The sequence below is a fragment of the Austrofundulus limnaeus genome, unplaced genomic scaffold, assembly GCF_001266775.1.
Source record: "Austrofundulus limnaeus strain Quisiro unplaced genomic scaffold, Austrofundulus_limnaeus-1.0 Scaffold32, whole genome shotgun sequence".
NCBI classification, from domain to species: domain Eukaryota; kingdom Metazoa; phylum Chordata; class Actinopteri; order Cyprinodontiformes; family Rivulidae; genus Austrofundulus; species Austrofundulus limnaeus.
This window is the reverse complement of record NW_013952434.1, coordinates 1917452-1923951: the sequence shown is the minus strand read 5'-3', so window position 1 is coordinate 1923951 and position 6500 is coordinate 1917452.

The window sequence follows — 6500 nt, the reverse complement described above, 5'->3', positions numbered from 1 at the left end:
TAAATATTTCATTTTATTTTGGAATAATAGTAGGATGTTTGGCCCAGACTTACAACTGCCTCATTTTCTAACTAGCTTTGGTATTATGTTACAAACAAAAAAACAAAAAAAMAAAAMAAACTTTTTTTAGTTTATTTTTAGAGCCTCTTGCATGAAATATTCAGGGAAAACATTCAGACAGTGGTTGTTATAAAGTGACAAAAACACTTGTATACAGTGTGGCATTYCATGACTAATTTAGGCTAAAGTTACCCAATGTACCATTTGGACATAAACATKTGTCAAGATTAGTTATAAAACATTGAAGGAGGAATCTGTAATAATAATATGTTTCTTTAAACAAAGCTTCCCTACTGTTTAAGTGTCACACTGTATTTTTTGAACTGGTTAGCTGTATATAAGGCAGTTTAACTACTAAAGCAAATTAAAATATGACTTATAGCCTTGTTTTATTTGTGTTTTATATCTAAAATTATTAAAAAATATTTCGAAAAGTTCTGAGCAACAGATTTGCTTGTGTTAATAAAGCCTCTGAGGACCAGTTGTTCCCCTTCAAATCATAATGAGTATAATTTGGAGTGATTTTTATGTGTGTGTGTGTGTGGAGAGTGGGGGGTGAAGTATGTTCTCTTTAAAGTCTTCATTCATAAAAAGATGCCTTCTGATGATTCAGACATGCCCGCTTTTACAGACATTACARAATGAATATGTATGAAAGGAAAGCGGCCTGTTTCGACCTGAGACGTGCTTATTATGAAAAAGAAGAAAAAAAAAATTCCACCACTCCCCCACACACTGTGTGGTCCGGGGCATTAATCAAAAAGACTAAGAAAAAAAAAAAGAGGAACATTTTTACATTTCAAATTTGCTGCCTTTCAAAAGCCCCTCTGTTGTTTCTGCCTGATATGGTGCTGGAAAACAAAGCAGCGCACAGGGCGCGATGACTCAAGTGACAAACGGGTGGTTAGGAATTCACTCAGCCTGGAAACCCATCATTACTGGGAATATGAGAGAATCAGAGCTATACACTACAGCCAATTAAAACGTGACCTCGGGATTCACTGTTAGAGCGGGTTACATCCAAGACATTTTTGCATCATAAGTTGAAACACTGAAAATGTGACCCTCGACCCTGAGTTTAGATGAGCTACATGCTATTAGCATATGATAAAAGAGGAGGCAGCTTATTAAAAGTAAAGAAAAAAAGGCCCCATTAAACAATCATAACACACACAAACATTTACAAAGCTTTAAATAAATTCAGGACCAAATGTCACGTCCAAAAATAATGATTTTTCTGTATTACAAACTTTTATTCAAACATATAAAGAAGTGCATACAGTTAGGTCCATATACTGTATATTTGGACAGAGACAACGTTTTTCTAATTTTGGTTCTAGACAATGAATTTTAAACAAATCAGATGCAGTTGAAGTTCAGACTTTCAGCTTTAATTCAGTGGGTTGAACAAAAGTAATTGGACAGATTAAATAATTGTAAATAAAATATTCATTTATTGTGCTTGGTTGAAAACCCTTTGTTGGCAATGACTGCCTGATGAAGTCTTGAACTCATGGACATCACCAGACGCTGTGTTTCCTCCTTTTTAATGCTCTGCCAAGTGTTCACTGTGGCGGTTTTCAGTCACTGTTTGTGTGCCTTTCTGTCTGAAGTTTGGTCTTTATCAAGTGAAATGCTGCTCAATTGGGTTGAGGTGACTGACTTGGTTATTCAAGAATATTCCACTTCTTTGCTTTAATTAACTCCTGGGTTGCTGTGGCTTTATGTTTTGGGTCATTGTCCATCTGTAGTATGAAACAATAACCAATCAGTTTGGCTGCATTTGGCTGGATCTGAGCACACAGTATGGCCCTGAATACCTCAGAATTCATTTGGCTGCTTCTGTCCTGTGTCACATCATCAATAAACACTAGTGACCCAGTGCTACTGGCAGCCATGYGTGCCCAAGCCATCGCACTGCTCTGCTGTGTTTTACAGATGATGTGGTGCTTTGGATCATGAGCTGTACCATGCCTTCACCATACTTTTCTCTTCTCTTTCCGTCRTTCTGGTTGATCTTGGTTTCATCTGTCCAATGAATGTTCTTCCAGAACTCTGCTGTTTTTTTTTAGCAAAGTCCAGTCTAGCCTTTTTATTCTTGATGCTTATGAGTGTCTTTCAGCGTGCAGTGAACCCTCTGTATTTACTTTCATACAGTCTTCTCTTTATGGTAGATTTGGATATTGATACTTCTACCTCCTGGAGAGTGTGGTTCACTTGGTTGGCTGTTGTGAAGGTGTTTCTCTTCACCATGGAGATTATTCTGCCATCATCCACCACTGTTGTCTTCCGTGGGCGCCCAGGTCTTTTTGCATTGATGAGTTCACCAGTGCTTTCTTTCTTTCTCAGAATGTACCAAACTGTAGATTTTACCACTCTTAATATTGTAGCAATTTCTCAGATGGGTTTTTTCTGTTTTTGCAGCTTAAGGATGGCTTGTTTCACCTGCATGGAGAGCTCCTTTGACCGCATGTTACTTTACAGCAAAACCTTCCAAATGCAAGCATAACACCTCAAATCAACTCCAGGCCTTTTATCTGCTTAACTGAGACTGACATAATGAAGGGATTGCCCACACCTGTCAATGAAATAGCCTTGGAGTCAGTTGTCCAATTACTTTTGGTCCCTTTAAAAACAGGGTGGCACATGTTAAGGAGCTGAAACTCTTAAACCTTCATCCAATTTTAATGTAGAAACCCTCAAATGAAAGCTGAAAATCTGGACTTCATGTCCATGTACATTATACTGTATAACTATAACTTGAATATGTTTCAGTTAACAGGTAAAAATACAAAACTTGTGTCAGTGTTCATATATATATGGACCTAACTGTATGTCTAAAATGACTTACAAGTGTGACAATAATCAGTTTAAAATGATTTAAATGACATTTTATAAGTAGAATAGGTTAAGAAATTAAAAATTGCCTGCTACCTTGGAAGGCAGGTGATCAAGTACCTGCCCATATCTGTATGTGTAGTTTGTCTTGTCTGTTATATCTAAATGGTGTCCTAAACCTAAATGTTTAAATCTAAATGTAAAAATAAAATATTGGATGTTGCAACTAAATGATTCACCTTAAATTTGAGTATTTTGGAATGGAACACAGCTTTTGCTGTTGGTAAGTGACTTTTATTGTGACGTCATCATCCTGCGACAAAAGCAAATGCTAACACCGCTAACACTGCTGAAGGTGGCATTTAAAATTTAAACTCAAAATGTGTTCATTGAAAACAATATATAGTACCAGCAGTTTGAAATGCAGCTTGCCCTTCTTGTAGGGAAGTGATAGCAATGTTAGCAACATTTGTGGTTACTTTTGTCGCAGGATGATGGCATCATAACAAAYGGAGTGCAGCAATGGTAAAAGCTGTACCATTCTGAAATACAGAAATTTTTAACTTTAAACATTTAGCCACAACATTTGCATTTAATTTTTACAATTAATCCCTTGTTTGCTGTAAATCGCACTTCAAACAACCTCACTTTGAAGAAATAAAGTTAATTTCCTACTGGACTGACATATGAGCAGGACCAAAACAYAAGTGTGATGTTGCTGGGATAAACAGGGATCTTAAGTTATTTTCATCATTACGAAATCAGAAGAAAAAAAAAAGTAGCCTAGTTGGTGTTCCCCAAATCCCACCAGCACCATGCTCCAGGCCTTGTTCCTGTTGTAAACACAGATTTCCCAGGAAGGCACAGAGGATATTACCCATAATCATTTCACACACACACATGCACGCACACACATGGTGCTGGTTCACTTGTGACTGAGTTACCTTGTTATTGAAACATCTGTTTCATCACTCTCCATGTTTGCTTTTTGATACAAATGTTCCACTTCCCTGTTTGCTGAGTCGAGTCAGGTTTTACTGCTGCTTCAAAGAAAACTTATCATGAGTTAAATCATATAGATTTATTACTTTTTTTCATGCGAACATCTTTATTTAGCTTTGTAAAGGCACAGAATAACTTCTTAAAGATGTCAGTGTTACATCTGCCTTCTTCAATATTGAGTGCAGATCAACATTTTATATATTTTAATATGTGTTTTTAACGGTAAGTTGTGGTAAACAAAAACCGAGGGGTCCCAGAGTTTGTGGCTGGAATGCACACAGACTTACAGGCTCTCACAAGTTGAGCCAGCTCCTTTTTAAGAAGGCACTTGTGCAAACTAGATGACCTTTTAAATATTCCAGAGTTCTAGTAGTTTGTAAGACTACAATTAAAACACCATTAAAAAGGCACTGCACACGACCCACGCGCACGTCCCAATGTATTTTGGGGAGATGTTTTTAAAAGAACTGTTTGTGATGCCTTTCAACRTGTTGCTCAACTTTGAATGAAACTGAAAATTGTGCAAACCCTGCATATTACAAGCAAATGACCCCGGTAGAAGGTAGAGAGAGGAGAAAAAAAAAACGTATGCGAAACATTCTTTCTTAGAACGTTGCTATTTGCTGTGGGCAAATGGGCCACATGTTGCACAACTTTCCAGCAATCAGCACTTCAAAACTTCACACACCTACTTTTAGACACGCAATAAACTCCAGTGAGCAGCTTAGAGGGGGCTAGCAGAAGCGATCAGCAGCACGATAGGGTTATTTTTTCCCCTTTCAGTTCAGTTTAACAGCTCTTCAAATTTGTTTTACCGCAGCAGGGTTTTTCACACACCTATTCCATTGCCTTTATAGATCCATAAAACAAAGAGATCACAGTTTAATGAGAGTTTCCTGCTCACTGACCCTAAATGTTAGTGAAAAYGTTTAATACATTATAAGCCTAACAATTGGAATTGGAGAAAATCTTTTCTCCCGACACTGTTTCTCAATCGTGTGTGGGCTGCTTCAGTGGAAAAATCCATAATTTAACTTTTAAATCACCTTTTGGACAGTCTAATTCAGGTTAAGCAGATTCGATGATGCACAAGGTAGAGTTTATCCAATACATCAAAATGTTGTGTTGCATCATTCAGAAGGCAGCTTCAAAGTACCAGTTCAGAAATTAAAATCTGTTTCATTGGATTTGTTTTGCTCAAAGTTCTGTTGTCAAATTCATATAGTTGTTCCAGGTAACAAAATGAACCCTTAAATTTGATACAATAAAGTCAAAAACATTTCTGCAATATTACAGCACACCAGAAAAAATACTTATTGATTTTTTTCTAGTACTTTGCATAGTTTTCTTTAGAAAATGCTTTATTTGCTTTTTTCTCCTCCCCAAACAAACAAACAAACAAACAAACAAACAAACAAACAAACAAACAAACAAACAAACAAACAAACAAACAAACAAACAAACATTCCATGACAGTTTGTGAAACTGTCACTTGATGAGAATGATTGGGGCAAAATGTCTGCACTTTTTTAAATGCATAAACAAGAAAAAGTAATACATACAGGAATACAGTGTCAAAGATTTGACACAAAATGCACAAATGTGTTTCTAGTAGTTAGTTTTTATTTAAACCTTTATTTCACCAAGCAAAACATTAAAAACAGTTTCTGATTTGCAATGTTAGACTGAAAGTGCTAAAATACTTAAAAGAAAGAATTAGGAAAGCACATTTACAGAGTGGCAAATAATTCATTTTTTGCAAAACAATTACAACTTCGTAAAAAGTTTGAAAACAAAAAAAAAAAGAGTTGTTTTTGAAAGTCATTCAGAGTGGGAGAAAATGCATAGATTTGGTGTTTGTTTTTTCATTAAATCTGTTTCATACAAAAAGAACCATCAATTCAGGCTTGTTATCTTTTTAATTTAGTGGCCTTTAACTAAATTTCAGCAAAATCTGCATAGAAAAATATTTTTATTTTTGTTTGTTTTGAATTAAAAAATAAAATTCTACTGAAATTGAACAACTTATTTGGGTCCAGATAAAACTTCATTGGGTTCTGGATCTGGGAAAGATTAATTTGTCTGTTGCATTACTTTTGATTCAGTCTTCTCTTTACTTCTCCATACTGTCTCATCAGTATGATCAGTTGGTGATTATTAGTTGTTTTAGGTACTGATTCAACCAATTTACAACATAACACTTGATCACATGCTTTGGTTCGTCAGTCTTGTTCACGTGAACAGCAGACTGCCACCTTTGTTGTCGTAAAATATGGAAAATGAACATTAACCTTAAATGGGACAATAACTGGACCACTGATGATCAAAGAACAGATTTACAAAGAGATATAACCCCCTTTGAATAACTTTACAGCGGGTAAAATAGGTATTGAACACGTCAACATTTTTCTCAGTAAATATATTACTAGAGGTGCTAATGACATGAAAATTTCACCAGATGTCGGTAACAACCCAAGTGATCCATACATACAAAGAAATCAAACCATAAATGTCCAGAAATTAAGTTTAGAAATTCTTCTGTAACCGATGCCATCATTATGCTTTGCAACAATAAGGTTGTGAAGGTCTTGAGAGAGCTC